Source organism: Pinus tabuliformis, chromosome 6 (assembly GCF_031772625.1).
Source record: "Pinus tabuliformis cultivar Carrire ecotype Pingquan chromosome 6, CPIR1, whole genome shotgun sequence".
In the NCBI taxonomy this organism is placed as follows: Eukaryota; Viridiplantae; Streptophyta; class Pinopsida; order Pinales; family Pinaceae; genus Pinus; species Pinus tabuliformis.
Window position 1 is genome coordinate 535,434,069 of NC_142292.1, and position 19,053 is coordinate 535,453,121.

The 19,053-nt window shown below is 34.4% G+C and overlaps 2 long non-coding RNA genes across 3 annotated transcripts; both read right to left on the reverse strand.

The window, feature by feature from the left end:
* Nucleotides 1-1,700: 1,700 nt before the first annotated feature.
* On the reverse strand, nucleotides 1,701-7,506 carry LOC149259645 (uncharacterized). The gene is made up of 5 exons (XR_016247556.1): nucleotides 7,395-7,506; nucleotides 2,480-2,556; nucleotides 2,259-2,341; nucleotides 1,989-2,165; nucleotides 1,701-1,779 (listed from the first exon to the last, which is right to left on the reverse strand). It is a non-coding gene; the product is annotated as an uncharacterized LOC149259645 (long non-coding RNA).
* A 641-nt stretch (nucleotides 7,507-8,147) lies between these two features.
* LOC149259646 (uncharacterized) lies at nucleotides 8,148-9,987 on the reverse strand. Of its 2 annotated transcripts, XR_016247560.1 has the most exons (4): nucleotides 9,238-9,987; nucleotides 8,897-8,984; nucleotides 8,449-8,699; nucleotides 8,148-8,242 (listed from the first exon to the last, which is right to left on the reverse strand). It is a non-coding gene; the product is annotated as an uncharacterized LOC149259646 (long non-coding RNA). The 2 variants fall into 2 exon arrangements; XR_016247558.1 differs by having other exon boundaries at nucleotides 8,897-9,984.
* Between the last annotated feature and the right edge of the window lie 9,066 nt (nucleotides 9,988-19,053).

The following is a 19,053-nucleotide window of genomic DNA, read 5'->3' on the forward strand; positions in this document are numbered from 1 at the left end:
TGTCGATGATATGCATTGCACTGGGTGTCATTTTGATATATTCACGTTTACATGGTATATAGATGAGAAAATTTTGCATATTTTGTCTCTATTGGTTTAGAATCATGGTTTTAATTTTTAAATCTTAAGTTTTTTCATTAAAAATTAATTATTTCATTTTTTTAAATCTGGTTCATTGAGATCTGACCAGTCCCGGTTTGACCAGTTCCGGTTTGAAACCTGGTTTATTAGGTGGACCGGTCTGGTCACTGGTTCCGGTTTTTAAAACTATGGTTTTCAAAGATCTGAATTGTCAATATTATATTTCCGTTGTAATAAAAGTAATTTTCAGATCTGTGTATTAAGATAGAACTTTCCCTAAGGGGCTCCGGAATAGTGTACGTGTAAAGTCTTTTCCTAGATATAGTATTGGGCAGATTTCAAATTTCTTGAAAGTCCATTGAACAGAGATTTCCTAGAAATAGTATTGGGCAGATTCCAAGTTTCTTGAAAGTCCATTGAACAAATTTGTTTCAGCACCAAGGATTAAAAATTTTAGACATATTTGAAAATGAACACTGCTTTAACAAGTTTACATGGTAATTTTCAACCTCAAACAATTAACCAAATGATAATACTCATGGATCATCATGGATTTATCAACATTATAGCAATGACAACGATGAATAATAGACCCTGGAAATGTGAACCCCAATTAAATTTTTTTTTAATCAAAGTTCTACGAGAAGCAATAATATCACACCCACTAACAAGATGATATACCATGAAACCATGACAAAAGGATAAATCATTGTACGAAAAACAGATATTTCAATGGGTTGAAGAAAAAGATTAATTATTAAGAGGAAAGCATGACTTACCCATCCTCTCTACTACATTTGCAAAGTGTATAAACTATCTTCACCACCTGACCACCTTACATTGTACAGCTGTAATCACACACTATACAAAGTAAACAAATATATTTTAGTATGAGACCAAAAATAAAAGATATAATAAACTAAATAACAAATAGATGGATTGAAAAATTAACAATGCATGCTTCCTTTCCCCTGACCATTGCCCACTCCCATCGAATCATTAGCCATAGAGAAAAGTGAATTGCATGGCACATAGGATAAATCACCTTCATGTATGAACAATAACACCCATCTCACCTTGTTCATCTCTTTCAGCTTCTCCACGTACCACTTTCCTTTCTCACCCAACAAACCAAACCAATACCAAACAACCACAAATTATTAAAAAAAATAATAATAAAAAAAGTAAAAAATAAAAAATATTTGCAAAACCAAAAAAAACAGGTATAACACAACAAATAAAACAAAGCATGGCCATGCTCAAATTCAACAAAGAAAAACAACAAACGATAACAAAAAAATGAAATGCAAACATCATCTCTCTGTACATCATTCTTCTTGCAATATGGTCCCCTCCTGTGGAAAAAAAAATAGGCAGAAACAGGTTAAAATAAATAGAGGAATAGCAATGGTAAGCATATTTCCAAACGAAAAATTATTTATAATATGAAACATTCGTCCACTGGATGTTTTTTAAAGATGGGCAATGCATCTTCTATTTCACTTACTCATGCTCACATAGGTGGGACATCTGTAATAGACACATAATAAAATATTAGAATTGTAATACAAGTTAAATTAAAAAGTTGAAGGTAATAATTATTCATGATATAAAACATACCTCCATTAGAATTGGTTTTATAAAAAAATGAGAGTCCATTTTGTCTTTCACTTAATTCTGCTCATCAGAATAGGCCATCTGCAATAGATACATAGTAAAATATCAAAATTGTAATACAAGATGAACTAGGGGGTTGGAGGCATGAACTTCTAATCAACTTGCTTCGAGTCACATTTATATTCTTTGCTAATTTGAGATGATAAAATTTTTCTAAAATCAATCTACTATTTTTAGAGTCAATACAACCAATGTTTTCATAAAATAAAATAAAAAGTTCATTTATTAACTTGAAATGTGTGGGGCGCTAGGGAATGTTGCCACCTGCCACACGAAGAGGTTGCAATCCATCATTTTCGAAATGCATTCAGGTAAATTGAATGATGCTTTGTTCGCCTTTCTACTGATTTGCATTGTCTAAGGGGCCTTCTCCTCTCAAACTTCTTAGACTCTACAACTATCACTCACTGCACAAAGCAAATTTATATATGAGACCACGAATAAATCACAGTAGCAATTAAATAACAGAAAAAAAAGACAGATGAATTAATGACACATACCTCCTTGCTCTTGGTCATTGCCAGCTCCTATAGAATAACTTCATTTCCTTGGTCATTGCCAACTCTTATAGAATCATCATACACTGATAAGATTATTGCAACAACAACCATGAGCACTAATCTATGAAGAAAAAAGGTGGACAGAATTGGGTTATAATACACAGGAATAATAATGGCAAAAATATCTCAAAACTAGCAATCATTCATAATAGAAAACATACCTCCCTTAGAGTTTGTTTTACACAGATGCATAGTCCATTTTGTATTTCATTTACTCAGGTTCACCAAAATAGGCCATCTACAATAGATACATAACAAAACATTAGAATTTTAATACAAGTTAAACTCGACAATCCAAGGCAATAATTATTTATAACAGAAAACATACTTCCCTCGAGGATAAAAATGGAGATTGCATTTCAAATTTCATTTACACTTGAAGTGGTAGTCAGCACATTTGTGATGGTTTGACATCTTTTTCGAGGCACACTTGTTGAAGAGGATGTGTTCTTATTATAAATGTTGCGAACATTGGCATCGGGATAAAATTGGCAAGGGTCTTGAAAACCAAAAAATCATAAAAATTGGGAAAATATCGGTAAAAATCGGCAAACATCGGCAAAATTAAGTTATCATAAAAATATCTGTAAAAATCGGTAAACATCGGCAAAATTAAGTTATCATAAAAATATCTGTAAAAATCGGCCAACCAACATCGGCTAGGACAAAAAATCGTGATTACGAGATAAAATCGGGATGTCATCGAGATGTTCGCAACACTGCTTATTACACATGCATTAACCCCCTTGGACGAGGGATTTATGCTCTTAGAGCTTGCAGACAAAGGCACTAATTGCATCGGATCCATCTAGCACATCCGTCAAGAAGGACTGCTTGAAGTGAGGAGCCATTGATTGGTGGGTGCACCATCTTGGAGGACCAACACACATGGACAACAAGACAACTTGAGAAGTGCTCCATTGGGGGTTTCGATAGTTGAATTAGCCTACTTAGTTCCATGTTTTGGTGTCGGGGGTTTCGATAGTTGAATTAGCCTACTTAGTTCCATGTTTTGGTGTCGGGGGTTTCGATAGTTGAATTAGCCTACTTAGTTCCATGTTTTGGCGTTGGGGGGTTTCGATAGTTGAATTAGCCTATTTAGTTCCATGTTTTGGTGTTGGCATTCCTCCCCTTACTGCTTACTCCATATAAAAATAGGGCTATCTCTTTACGAAGCCCAACTACTTTGCATCTTAAAGATGGATGGTTAGGGAAATGCTAACTACTTGGGGAATTTAGAAGATTATATTACTTTTTTTTTAAGCAAGAATACTACTGCAAGGGTCCTTGGCTTGTGAGATGCAAGCGGGGAGTATTATAGCTTGTGGGATGCAAGTGTGTAAATCTTATTTAAAGGTTTGTGTGATACTAGTGGAAGATCTTGGGATTTCACAATTTATGTGATGTTGGATTGTTGGAAGCTCCAAAGATTGGTTTCTAGATTTCTATCACTCAATAAGGCTTGCAGTGATTGTGGACACCCCAACAAGGGTTTGCTATGGATCAAAGAATGCTTGCTTCGGATAAGGCATGTAAGAAATTGATGTGCCATCTATAGGGTATTGTGTTTACTTTTCATTACAATGATAATATAAGGCTTATCATTTTTGTGCTATCCTCGTCATCATTGATCTGATTTTTTTCATGAATCGAGCAACTTTCATGATTCTTTTAGTACGTTGATTTATTATGACAGGGAAGTTGATTGCTATGTTGTTGTAGCATGCTTAATGATGCCTTCAAAGATCTGAATCGTTGATATTATATTTTCATGGTAATAAAAATTTTCAGATCTGTGTATTCTTATCAATGTTATCATGACAGGACCAAATCAGTCTAAACTGGTTGGTCCGACCATTTTGAAGCAAAAATCTGTTTGGACCAGTAACTTGAATTGTTTTTGGCCGGTTCAGTATGGTAAAGTCGCGTAGAATGCAACAAGTGGAGCTTGTTTTGCATTTTGTCATTTTTGTCTTAGTTGGGCACTAGCCCACAATAGGTGTCCAATATTCAAGCCTATGGCTTTACTATTGATATGCAATTCATGGTAATGTTAAATTCTTAAAGTAAAAGGATGAAAATGAGAGACTTCAAAATTTGAATACTATGTGTTTTTGGTTGACCGGTTTTTTGGTCTAGTTTTTTTACCGGTTTCGGTCCAATTCTGACTAGTTCCCGATCCTGGGGGTTTACCGATTCAATAATCGGTCTGGTTCTAATAACATTGATTCAGATAATATTTACTTAAGGGCCTCTAAAATAATGTATGTGGAAAGTCTTTGTCGTGTTTGCATTTTTGAGTTTGCCTAGAAATAGTGTTGGGTAGATTTCAAGCTTCTTGAAAGTCCATTGAACAAATTAGTTTCAGCACCAAATAAAAGAATCTACAAAGTAGATTCATGACCTCATAGAGGTGAAGCGTATATTTCAAATTGGGAAAATTCAAGAAATTTCGACATATTTGAAAATGAACACTACTTTAACATGGTAATTTTCAACCTCAACGAATTAACCAGATCATAATACTTGGAATCGTCATGGATCCAACAACGTTATAGCAATGACAACCATGCACAATAAGCCCTAAAGATGTGAACCCCAATATAATTTTTTTTAATCAAAGTTTCGGGAGAAACTCAAATATCACACCCATTAACAAGATTAACCAAAAAAAAAACCCATGAAACCACTGACGAGGATAAACACTTTCGTGAACAACAAATCTTTCAACAAGGTTGAATGAAAAAATTATTTATTAAAAGAAAAAATGACTTATCCATCCTCTCTGCTACATTTGTAGAGTGTATAAATATCTTCACCACATGACCTTTTTACACTGTACAACTATATTCGCTCACTATACAAATGTTATCAGAATTGGACCAATCATTGAACCGGTAAACCCCTCAGACCAGGAACCGGTCAAAACCGGACCAGAACTAGTCAAAAAACTGGACCAAAATATCGATCAACCAAAAACACAAAATATTCAAATTTTAAAGAAAACCACATGCATTCATGTGCATCCATATTAATTCAAACCATTTATACACAAATAAGCCAAATTTCTCGTTTATAGAGCATGTAAAAGTTCTCATTTATAGAGCATGTAAGGGTGCACATAACCATAATATGACCGAGTGCAAACCATCTTGAACTGAAAATACATCAAAAAACAAGACCTAGATGGCCTCTAGCATCCAAAAAAATCATGCTACAACAAATACCTACATATCATCAAAATCTTTGCCTATATTGGGATCTTTGTCATCAATATCACCCTTTGAGCATTTAACATCAGAAATAACCAAAAAAAAAACAAAAACTTAGCATGTCAGTTCAAGATTTTGCTTGAGTAATGGGTACATTTTTAGTAGGATCACGATCGAGAAGTTCAATAATCAATGCCTCTAACATCAAGGTACATAGAGAGATTGGTGCTCTTGATTAAATGCTATGTCAATACCCTCATACATGATAGAATTCAATGGAAACGATGCAATCCCCACACTCTTGAAATCCTGAAAAACTGTTAATTCCACTGGATTTTGAGTGAGATCTAAAATTCTACTTTCTCCATGTAAAATCCAATGAGGTCAAAACCACTCTCAAACATCCTAAGTCATTTCATGGTAATGTTTAAAATTTAAGTAAAAGGACGAAAATGACAGATAACGGGGCCATAGGCTTGAATATTGGGCACCTATTGTGGGCTAGTGCCTAGCTAAGATAAAAAGTAAAAGAAAAAAAGCAAAACAGGCCCCACTTGTTGCGTTCTACATGGCTTTACTGTACCAAACCAGCCAAAAATGGATCAAGTCACCGGTTCAAACCAGTTTTTGCCGAAAAAACGGTCAGACCGGTCTGAACTGGCTGGTGCAGTCCTAATAACACTGGTACTAGCACATATTTCAAGGGCAGTAATTGCAGACTGAAGATGCACAATTTTTTGAGTGATTCAAGCACAAAATCGAGAAGTTGCAGCGCTGGTATTGTGTTGTCAGAGCAGCAAATTTCAAGCACAAAATCGAGAAATTGTAGAGCTGGTATTGTGTTGTCAGAGCAGCAAATTTCAAGCACAAAAATCGAGGTACTGCTTCACAAATTTTGAGAAGTTATGGGCATCATTTTGAGGGTTTAATAGAGCTGTTAGAGCTGCTACAACAGCACATAAATAAAGTTTGGGCAGAAAATTGAGTGGTTATCTGGCACTAGATTTGAGGGGACTGATAGCAGCATTTATTGTTGCCAAACTATACCGAAGTTGGCTAAACTTTCTTAGCAAGATGGCACAAAAATCGAGGGGCATCTTTAACACAATTTCCAAGAAATTTTGGGCAAGAATTTAGGGAGATAAGTCCACTATGCTTACTGTCATTAAATGTTGTAATAATTTCCTTGAAAGTAATAAAAATCTCTCTCTACTCACTTGTTTTCCCTCCAGGGTTTTTCCAGTCTTTGGACCAAAAATCACTCTGTTAAATTGTGGGTTAGCTTGTGTTATTCTCAACAAATATTTTAAGCAGAGTGGGCTTATGTGTTTCATGTTTTTTTGAATATATTCATGTTTAAAAACAGCAGCATAAAACCATGAAGGGTTGGGCATTAAACTTATGTGATTTCTAAAACCTGAAACCAGGTTAGGCCTACAAATTTCTACAATTTGCAGATGGCACATTGTCTTTAGTTACAAACTTACAACATGATATGGCCCATCATATATTGTATATTGTTCACTAGAAAATGATCATTTGCAGATGATCCCATGCATTCACTTGAAGATTGTCCATTTGGGAGGTTGAGAGACTTACACATCCATGCATGTGAAGGAGGTTTAAAATGCACATCTTCTCATGGGGTGAGTTGTCCACATATCTCTTGTCCATTTTGATTAAATAACTCTTATAGAGGGGCACATTTGAAGATGAAGTTGTTAATACTATTTAGGATATTTGACTTGGTTTATAGCATCAAACCAAGGAGGCCATGCTCCGAAATGAAAAAACAAAAATCGATAGTAATGGAAAAACAAAAACAAAAGAATAAACTCACCCAATATCACAAAAGATAACTCACCCTCTATGTCATTGTCTCCACATTTGCTATAGTGCCCCCACATCTCTCTCACACAATGATATTCAGCCATTTCATCAGTGCTCCTCCACCTTCTTTAACCTACATTGCATTTAAATTTAAACAAATGAGATAATTATGAAGCAACAAATGAGTTAAATTAAAACAAAGATAAAATTATATAATAGTAAACAAATAAATTCCGTAGTACATACCTCCATTTCCTTTGCCCAATACACTCTTGGAACTAAACCCACAACATAAGTTGTAATGACTTGTTTCACCGTATCCCCCTCACCCCAATTCCAAAAGAAAAGAATGAATTTAAGAAAAATAGAAAAGAGGGCACATAAAAAGAATATATATATATATATATATATATAAACAAAACATCAGCATGGCCATGCTCACAAATGTGAAAGGAAAAAAAAATTAAGAGTAGAAAAAAAATCACAACTAAATCACAACTATCGCAAAAAACAACAAAACTAACAAAAAGAAAACACGAAAAGAGAAACAACAAATAGAGACACCTATCCGCAACCCGAAAATGCGTCGATGGCCAACGAAGGACACCCTGCACAAAATATCAACATATCTTATGAGAAATATTAATTAGAGACCAACAATATTATGAGTAACCTTATGCACAAGAAATCAAACCTAAAGCGTTAAGAGAGAGGAGGATTGTTGTATTTGAAATGAGAAGGCTTTTGTAACAAGTCGTACAAAAAATTTGCACAAAAAAGGGACTCACCTCTACCTTTGTCTTTACCTTTACACTCTACTATAATCTCTTTCTCGGAAAGATATTTTAATAGTTTCATTAGTGATCCTTCATATTCCATTGTCTGCATTGCATTGCACTCAATAAGACATTATGAAAAATACTAGATACACACAAAATGTTGTGAGATCTTATGAATAACCTCATGCACTAAAAAGTACATCTTTTGCAAAGACTAAAAATCATAAACCCTAAGAAGATAAAGAGGGGTGATCATTTATAGGTAAATAGTGGATCATATATGGGTATTTGCACCAAAAGGAAACTCACATGTACTTGTGCCTCTGCTTTCACAGTTTACTACAGCGTCTTGCTCATAAATACATTTCAACACTTTAGTTAGTGATTCTCCACATTACATTACCTACATTACAATGTGGTCAATGATTAGATATATGACAAATAATGTAAGATGCCTTGAATTTAAATACACAAAGATGGAACCATACATATGACCTCAATATTCCTCTTCACCCACTATGCTTGTATGGACATGGGTTGTTAGCACCTGCTTTAATTTCCTGGACAATGTACCAAACAAACACTTACATATATTATGAGCAATGATAAATCAAAACAAAAAGTCTTATGAGTAATATTTTCCAAAAGTACATCTTATGTAATTTGACCAAAAAATCATAACTCCTCAACAAGGAAGAGGAAAGAAAGGCATTGTGAAATGAGAAGATATCCATGTCAAAACCAAAAAAGAATGCACCTTTTTCCTTTGTTCTCCTACACATTAGCGACTCTCCCATACAAAAACATACATTTTTGTAGTTTCTTCGATACTCCACCACCTTCCTCTACCCACATTTGCATACCACACATTATATACATAAAACTCAAATAATATAATAAGCATCTATTTAATCATGAGTCTTGCAACAAAATATAATTTACCCTTTATCTTTTCTTATACCTTTTCTATAGTTATCACATCTCTCTCACACAAAGAAAATAATAATTATATACATAAAACTCAAATAATATAATAAGCATCTATTTAATCATGAGTCTTGCAACAAAATATAATTTACCCTTTATCTTTTCTTATACCTTTTCTATAGTTATCACATCTCTCTCACACAAAGAAAATAATAATTCTATCAATGTTCCTTCACCCTTGTTAATTTGCACTGCATCTACATTTCAACAAACACACATGATATAATGATGAAGCAACAAATTACTTAAATAAAAATGGACATAGAGCCATATAATTATGTAGTAACAAACAAGTCCATCCCCATACATACCTTGTTTGCCTTTATGCATACAGAAACAAATTATCCCATACATACCTCCTTTGCCTTTGCCCATTACACTTGTTTTGCAACAAAATAAACTCACCCTCTATCTTTGCTTATACCTTTGCTATGGTGCCTCACATCTCTCTTGAGCAAAGATAATAGTAATTTCTCTAGTGAGCAAAGATAATAGTAATTTCTCTAGTGTTCCTTCACCTTTTTTTAATGTGCACTGCATCTACATTTCAAAAAACCCACATGATATAGTGATGAAGCAACAAACGAGTTAAATAAAAGTGGACATAAAACCATATAATTATGTAGAAACAAACAAGGTCGTCCCCATACATGCTTTGCTTTTCATTATGCATTAAGAAGCAAATTCCACCATACATACCTCCTTCACCTTGCCCATTACATTTGTGCACTCTAGATTATCCCTAAACCCACACCATTGAACCCAAAAGAAGATGTGAACAAAAGAAAAATAGATTAAAAAAAACACACACAAGATAAAAAGATCAAACCATAAATTAGCATGGCCATGCTCATAAGTACAAAAAATTAGCAGCCACAAAAACAAAATAGAACAAAAAGAATAGAAAAAAATACAACCAACAATACAAAGAAAAGGCAAAGAAAAAGGACAAATACAAAGAAAAGGCAAGAAAGAGGACAAATAAGAAATAGACTTTGCACTATAGCTACAAAAAGCACCCATGGCCAACCAAAGCCACCCTGCACATCAAAAAATAAACAAGCATTAAATAGAGATTAGAAAATATTATGAGAAATATGAAACATATCAAATATTATGGGAAATAAGAAAGAAATATCAAAATATCTTATGAGTAATCTTAATGGAGACTAAAAATCTTATGAGTAATCATATTTAATAGAAAATACATCATATGCAAACACCAAAAACCATAAACCTTAAATAAATAAGGAGGGAGGAGATCTAGAATATTTGCAACAAGAAAGATTACATAGCAGATCATACAGGGATTCTGCATCAAAAGAAAACTGACCTCAATGTTTGCCTCTACACTCTGCTACAATGTCTCTCTCATGAAAATATTTAAGTAGTTTCATCATGAATCCTCCACATTCATTTACCTACATTACATTGCATTCAATAATTAAACAAATGATTAATAATGTAAGATGGCCCAAATTTAAACAAAAACAGATATGGGTTTTACACCAAATAGGAATCAACCATAGCAAAAAAAACTACAAAACTAACAAAAAGAAATCATGTAAAGAGAAACAATAGATAGAGACACTCATCTGCAACCCCAACCCCAAAATGTGTGATGGCCAACCAACGACACCCTACACACCCGAAAAGAATCATTAGTAATATTAAATATATACAAAAAGTTCTAAGAAATGTGAAACAAATATCAAAGCATTTTATGAAAAATATTGCATAGAAACCAACAATATTATGAGAACATTTCCAAGCAGAATTTGACACCAATGACAATTATGAATGGGACAACAGGCATAGCAGTTTCTTTAAAAGGTTAATTCAAAATTGAACTCTGATCTAAAACAAGACAAAGGAAACGAAAAACAACAGAGTTTAGGTTTGTACCTGCAACCATATTGCGCAGAGGCCGAATTTTCAAATTTGATACTCTGGAAAGCTTCTCTAACTAGTATAATATTGATGCTCCTTTAAGTTTCCACAAGTTTAGTAAGTATTTCAGAGTGAGATTGTTACTCCTATTAGTGATCCTGGAATCCCAGGCGTTAATGATCTTGGTGCAAACCTTTCATAAGCATTAGGCACTATTTATATTCTTTAAAGTTGCAGCAATTTGGCATTATCTGAGATATATGTTCATGAGTTCACTTTACATTCTAAGCAAGTGCATTTGTAGTTGAAGCATTATTGTCAAATGGATTGAATTGATGATGCATTAAAATTATTGAATACTCTAATTTATTCCACTGTTGATGGGATGGTAAAAGTCGGTAAGGAAACTCTTTTTGACATCAAAATTTGTCTACAAAATGCACAAAAAAACATTAATTTTTTACAGTTGGAGTCTCAGCTTCAGCGAGATGAGTTACAGTAGAAAAGGCATCCTTCTGAACTTGTTTTTGTTCATAACAATCCCCTATTTGACTTCGAAACAAGATACTATTAGCAGCAACCAAGTCATCAAGTCAGTAAGGTTGAGGTTGATTTAGATCAAGTGCCCATTTTAGAAGCAGATTTGCATACAGGTGTGGAAATTCAACGTTCACTTCCCAAGCCAATCATCAGTCCTTGGAAAGAGCTTGTGCATAACAAGCACAAAATTGGTCTTGGGTATCACAAGGATGTGTCCTCTCATATTCCAAATTACTCAAAGCCCATCCAGTTCCATAGTGCTGGGTTTATTCATGACAGTTCACCTTCAGTTGTTCCAGGTTCTGGTCCTCTTCCACAGTAGCCACAACAGATTGTTAAATGTCAACATTGTGATAGAGCTGGCCATATGAAAGATCATTGTTTTGATCTTCATCCATGTGAGCACTATCATAAAACCACTCATGACCATTGCCCACGCCCATGGAATCATTAGCCATAGAGAAAAGTAAGTGAATCATTAGCATACTAATTGATTGGTTAAAGCATTAGTACGGTTACTTGCTCCACATTTATGTTCTCATTCATGCGACAAGTTGTGTGGCCATGTGTGTAATGAAAGTTCGATAAGTCTATCTTGTCTTGTCACGCCTTGCAATGTAGGTGGCATATCATTGTTGTATTATATTTGTCATCATTGATCTAATTTTTTGATTCATGTGATATAATTGTCATCATTGGTCTGATTTTTATGATGAATCGAGGAGGAACTTTAAAGGTTGTTTTAGTATGCTAATTTATTGGGACAACAAAGTTGATCCCTATGTTGTTGTAGCCATAGTTTTAAAACCGGTCGGCACGAATAAGAAACCGGCCAAACTGACCAATTCATTAGGCAACCAGGGCGAACCAGGAAAAAAACTTGGTTTAAGGGCTAACTTCACCAAAAAATCACAAAAACCAGGCCAAACCGGCAAGTTTTTGACGGAACTAGTCGATTTATGTTCAAAAAGGACGGTTCTGTCATAAACCGGATAGCTCATTACCAAGGTCACGACGAACAGTGACAGACCCACACAGACTCTTTTTGGAAGCTTCTTGGGTGTTTTGGAGGGAAAGTAAGGGTTGTTTCCCTCCAAAACTACCCTCTCCAAGCCTTTAAAAGGAGATCACCCCCCTCATTTGTCTCACACATCTCATTTGGAGTTTTTGTGAGTTTCATTGGGAGCTTGGAGAGTGTTGAGTTTTTGCTAGAGTAGTGGAACAACAAAGATTTTGAGCTAAGTACCAGCCACCATGCCTCCAAAAGCCAAGGATATTGTATGGGCTCATTGTGATATGATTGATGGAAAAATGACCTACAAATATTGCCAAAAATCTATTGAATGAGGGGGTATTAACAGGTTCAAGCAACACTTGGCTAGTATAGGAGGCCATGTAAAGCCATGTGGAGCACCAAATGAAGTAATAAGGCAGAATACCTTCAGAAGTTTGAGACTCAAGTCACTGAACTAGCAGAGAAGTTTGTGACTCAAGCAATTGCAAAGTTTGGGAGTAGAAACTCAACCAATTGATTTTGATCATGATGAGAAGTTTCAACTTTCAAGTGATAATGTTGATCACTAATATCGTATATGTAGACTTGTAATAGACTGTAGGCCAATGGTCCCATAGCTTGTAGCATTGATTTTGGACTTTATAGGCCATTTAGAGCCTCATTGCTTATGTATTTTGTCGATGATATGCATTGCACTGGGTGTCATTTTGATATTTTCACGTTTACATGGTATATAGATGAGAAAATTTTGCATATTTTGTTTCTATTGGTTTACAATCATGGTTTTAATTTTTAAATCTTATGTTTTTTCATTAAAAATTAATTATTTCATGTTTTTTTTAGATCCGTTCATTGAGATCTGACCAGTCTTGGTTTGACCAGTTCCGGTTTGAAACCTGGTTTATTAGGTGGACTGGTCTAGTCACCGGTTCCGGTTTTTAAAACTATGGTTTTCAATGATCTGAATTGTCAATATTATATTTCCGTTGTAATAAAAGTAATTTTCAGATCTGTATATTAAGATAGAACTTTCCCTAAGGGGCTCCGGAATAGTGTACGTGTAAAGTCTTTGGTGTGCTTACATTCTTGAGTTTTCCTAGAAATAGTATTGGGCAGATTTCAAATTTCTTGAAAGTCCATTGAACAGAGATTTCCTAGAAATAGCATTGGGCAGATTCCAAGTTTCTTGAAAGTCCATTGAACAAATTTGTTTCAGCACCAAGAATTAAAAACCTGGTTTATTAGGTGGACTGGTCTAGTCACCGGTTCCGGTTTTTAAAACTATGGTTTTCAATGATCTGAATTGTCAATATTATATTTCCGTTGTAATAAAAGTAATTTTCAGATCTGTGTATTAAGATAGAACTTTCCCTAAGGGGCTCCGGAATAGTGTACGTGTAAAGTCTTTGGCGTGCTTACATTCTTGAGTTTTCCTAGAAATAGTATTGGGCAGATTTCAAATTTCTTGAAAGTCCATTGAACAGAGATTTCCTAGAAATAGCATTGGGCAGATTCCAAGTTTCTTGAAAGTCCATTGAACAAATTTGTTTCAGTACCAAGAATTAAAAATTTTAGACATATTTGAAAATGAACACTGCTTTAACAAGTTTACATGGTAATTTTCAACCTCAAACAATTAACCAAATGATAATACTCACGGATCATCATGGATTTATCAACATTATAGCAATGACAACGATGAATAATAGACCCTGGAAATGTGAACCCCAATTAATTTTTTTTTTAATCAAAGTTCTAGGAGAAGCAATAATATCACACCCACTAACAATATGATATACCATGAAACCATGACAAAAGGATAAGTCATTGTGTGAGTTGAAGAAAAAGATTAATTATTAAGAGGAAAGCATGACTTACCCATCCTCTCTACTACATTTTTAAAGTGTATAAACTATCTTCACCACATTACATTGTACAGCTGTAATCACACACTATACAAAGTAAACAAATATATTTTAGTATGAGACCAAAAATAAAAGATATAATAAACTAAATAACAAATAAATGGAATGAAAAATTAACAATGCAGGCTTCCTTTCCCCTGACCATTGCCCACTCCCATCGAATCATTAGCCATAGAGAAAAGTGAATTGCATGGCACATAGGATAAATCACCTTCATGTATGAACAATAACACCCATCTCACCTTGTTCATCTCTTTCAGCTTCTCCACGTACCATTTCCCTTTCTCACCCAACAAACCAAACCAATACCAAACAACCACAAATTATTAAAAAAAAAAAAAAAAAACAATAAGAAACTAAAAAAAAATTGCAAAACCAAAAAAAACAGGTATAACACAACAAATAAAACAAAGCATGGCCATGCTCAAATTCAACAAAGAAAAACAACAAACGATAATAAAAAAATGAAAATGCAAACATCATCTCTCTGTACATCATTCTTCTTGCAATGTGGTCCCCTCCTGTGGAAAAAAAATAGGCAGAAACAGGTTAAAATAAATAGAGGAATAGCAATGGTAAGAATATTTCCATACAAAAAATTATTTATAAGATGAAACATTCGTCCACTGGATGTTTTTTAAAGATGGGCAATGCATCTTCTATTTCACTTACTCAAGCTCACATAGGTGGGACATCTGTAGTAGACAGATAATAAAATATTAGAATTGTAATACAAGTTAAATTAAAAAGTTGAAGGTAATAATTATTCATGATATAAAACATACCTCCATTAGAATTGGTTTTATAAAAAAATGAGAGTCCATTTTGTCTTTCACTTAATTCTGCTCATCAGAATAGGCCATCTGCAATAGATACATAGTAAAATATCAAAATTGTAATACAAGATGAACTAGGGGGTTGAAGGCATGAACTTCTAATCAACTTGCTTCGAGTCACATTTATATTCTTTGCTATATTTGAGATGATAAAAATTTTCTAAAATCAATCTACTATTTTTAGAGTCAATACAACCAATGTTTTCATTAAAAAAAAAAAATTGTTCATTTATTAACTTGGAATGTGTGGGGCGCTAGGGAATGTTGCCACCTGCCACACGAAGAGGTTGCAATCCATCATTTTCAAAATATATTCAGGTAAATTGGACGATGCTTTGTTCGCCTTTCTACTGATTTGCATTGTCTAAGGGGCCTTCTCCTCTCAAACTTCTTAGACTCTACAACTATCACTCACTGCACAAAGCAAATTTATATATGAGACCACAAATAAACCACAGTAGCAATTAAATAACAGAAAAAAAAGGACAGATGAATTAATGACACATGCCTCCTTGCTCTTGGTCATTGCCAGCTCCTATAGAATAACTTCATTTCCTTGATCATTGCCAACTCTTAAAGAATCATCATACACGGATAAGATTATTGCAACAACAACCATGAGCACTAATCTATGAAGAAAAGAAGTGGACAGAATTGGGTTATAATACACAGGAACAATAATGGCAAAAATATCTCAAAACTAGCAATCATTCATAATAGGAAACATACCTCCCTTAGAGTTTGTTTTACACAGATGAATAGTCCATTTTGTATTTCATTTACTCAGGTTCACCAAAAAAGGCCATCTACAATAGATACATAACAAAACATTAGAATTTTAATACAAGTTAAACTCGACAATCCAAGGCAATAATTATTTATAACAGAAAACATACTTCCCACAAGGATAAAAAATGGAGATTGCATTTCTAATTTCATTTAGACTTGAAGTGGTAGTCAGCACATTTGTGATGGTTTGGCATCCTTTTCCGAGGCACACTTGTTGAAGAGGATGTTGTTCTTATTGTCAATGTTGCGAACATTGGCGGCATTTTGATAAAATCGGCAAGGGTCTTGAAAACCAAAAAATCGTAAAAATTGGGAAAATATCGGTAAAAATCGGCAAACATCGGCAAAATTAAGTTACCATAAAAATATCTGTAAAAATCGGCCAGCCAACATCGGCTAGGCCAAAAAATTGTGATTACGAGATAAAATCGGGATGTCATCGAGATGTTCGCAACACTGCTTATTACACATGCATTAACCCCCTTGGACAAGGGATTTATGCTCTTAGAGCTTGCAGACAAAGGCACTAATTGCATCGGAGCCATCTAGCACATCCGTCAAGAAGGACTGCTTGAAGTGAGGAGCCATTGATTGGTGGGTGCACCATCTTGGAGGACCAACACACATGGACAACAAGACAACTTGAGAAGTGCTCCATTGGGGGTTTCGATAGTTGAATTAGCCTACTTAGTTCCATGTTTTGGTGTCGAGGGTTTCAATAGTTGAATTAGCCTACTTAGTTCCATGTTTTGGTGTCGGGGGTTTCGATAGTTGAATTAGCCTACTTAGTTCAATGTTTTGGCGTTGGGGGTTTCAATAGTTGAATTAGCCTATTTAGTTCCATGTTTTGGTGTTGGCATTCCTCTCCCCTTACTGCTTGCTCATAAAAATAGGGCTATCTCTTTACGAAGCCCAACTACTTTGCATCTTAAAGATAGATGGTTAGGGAAATGCTAACTACTTTGGGAATTTAGAAGATTATATTACTTTTTTTTAACCAAGAATACTACTACAAGGGTCCTTGGCTTGTGCGATGCAAGCAGGGAGTATTATAGCTTGTGGGATGCAAGTGTGTAAATCTTATTTAAAGGTTTGTGTGATACTAGAGGAAGATCTTGGGATTTCACAATTTATGTGACGTTGGATTGTTGGAAGCTCCAAAGATTGGTTTCTAGATTTCTATCACTCAATAAGGCTTGCAGTGATTGTGGACACCCCAACAAGGGTTTGCTATGGATCAAAGAATGCTTGCTTTGGATAAGGCATGTAAGAAATTGATGTGCCATCTATAGGGTATTGTGTTTACTTTTCATTACAATGTTAATATAAGGCTTATCATTTTTGTGCTATCCTCGTCATCATTGATCTGATTTTTTTCATGAATCGAGCAACTTTCATGATTCTTTTAGTACGTTGATTTATTATGACAGGGAAGTTGATTGCTATGTTGTTGTAGCATGCTTAATGATGCCTTCAAAGATCTGAATCGTTGATATTATATTTTCATGGTAATAAAAAAATTCAAATCTGTGTATTCTTATCAATGTTATCATGACCGGACCAAATCAGTCTAAACTGGTTGGTCCGACCATTTTGAAACAAAAATCTGTTTGGACCAGTAACTTGAATTGTTTTTGGCCGGTTCAGTACGGTAAAGTCGCGTAGAACGCAACAAGTGGAGCTTGTTTTGCATTTTGTCATTTTTGTCTTAGTTGGGCACTAGCCCACAATAGGTGTCCAATATTCAAGCCTATGGCTTTACTATTGATATGCAATTCATGGTAATGTTAAATTCTTAAAGTAAAAGGATGAAAATGAGAGACTTCAAAATTTGCATACTATGTGTTTTTGGTTGACCGGTTTTTTGGTCTAGTTTTTTTACCGGTTTCGGTCCAATTCTGACTAGTTCCCGAGATTGGGGGTTTACCGATTCAATAATCGGTCTAGTTCTAATAACATTGATTCAGATAATATTTACTTAAGGGCCTCTAAAATAATGTATGTGGAAAGTCTTTGTCGTAATTGCATTTTTGAGTTTGCCTAGAAATAGTGTTGGGTAGATTTCAAGCTTCCTAAAAGTCATAATTATCCAGATCATAATACTTGGAATCGTCATGGATCCAACAACGTTGTAGCAATGACAACCATGCACAATAAGCCCTAAGGATGTGAACCCCAATATAATTTTTTTTAATCAAAGTTTCGGGAGAAACTAAAATATCACACCCATTGACGAGATAGAAACCAAAAAAAAAACCATGAAACCACTGACGAGGATAAACCCTTTCGTGAACAACAAATCTTTCAACAAGGTAGAATGAAAAAATTATTTATTAAAAGAAAAAATGACATCCATCCTCTCTGCTACATTTTTAGAGTGTATAAATATCTTCACCACATGACCTTTTAACACTGTACAACTATATTCACTCGCTATACAAATGTTATCAGAACTGGACCGGTCATTGAACCGGTAAACCCTCAGACCAGGAACCGGTCAAAACCGGACCAGAACTAGTAAAAAAACTGGACCAAAAAATCGATCAACCAAAAACACAAAATATTCAAATTTTAAAGAAAACCACATGTATTTATGTGCATCCATATTAATTCAAACCATTTATACATAAATAAGCCAAATTTTTCGTTTATAGAGCATGTAAAAGTTCTCATTTATAGAGCATGTAAGGGTGCACATAACCAAAATATGACCGAATGCAATCCATCTTGAACTGAAAATACATCAAAAAACAAGACCTAGATGGCCTCTAGCATCCAAAAAAATCATGTTACAACAAATACCTACATATCATCAAAATCTTTGCCTACATTGGGATCTTCGTCATCAATATCACCCTTTGAGCATTTAACATGAGAAATAACAAAAAAAAAAAAAAACTTAGCATGTCAGTTCAAGATTTTGCTTGAGTAA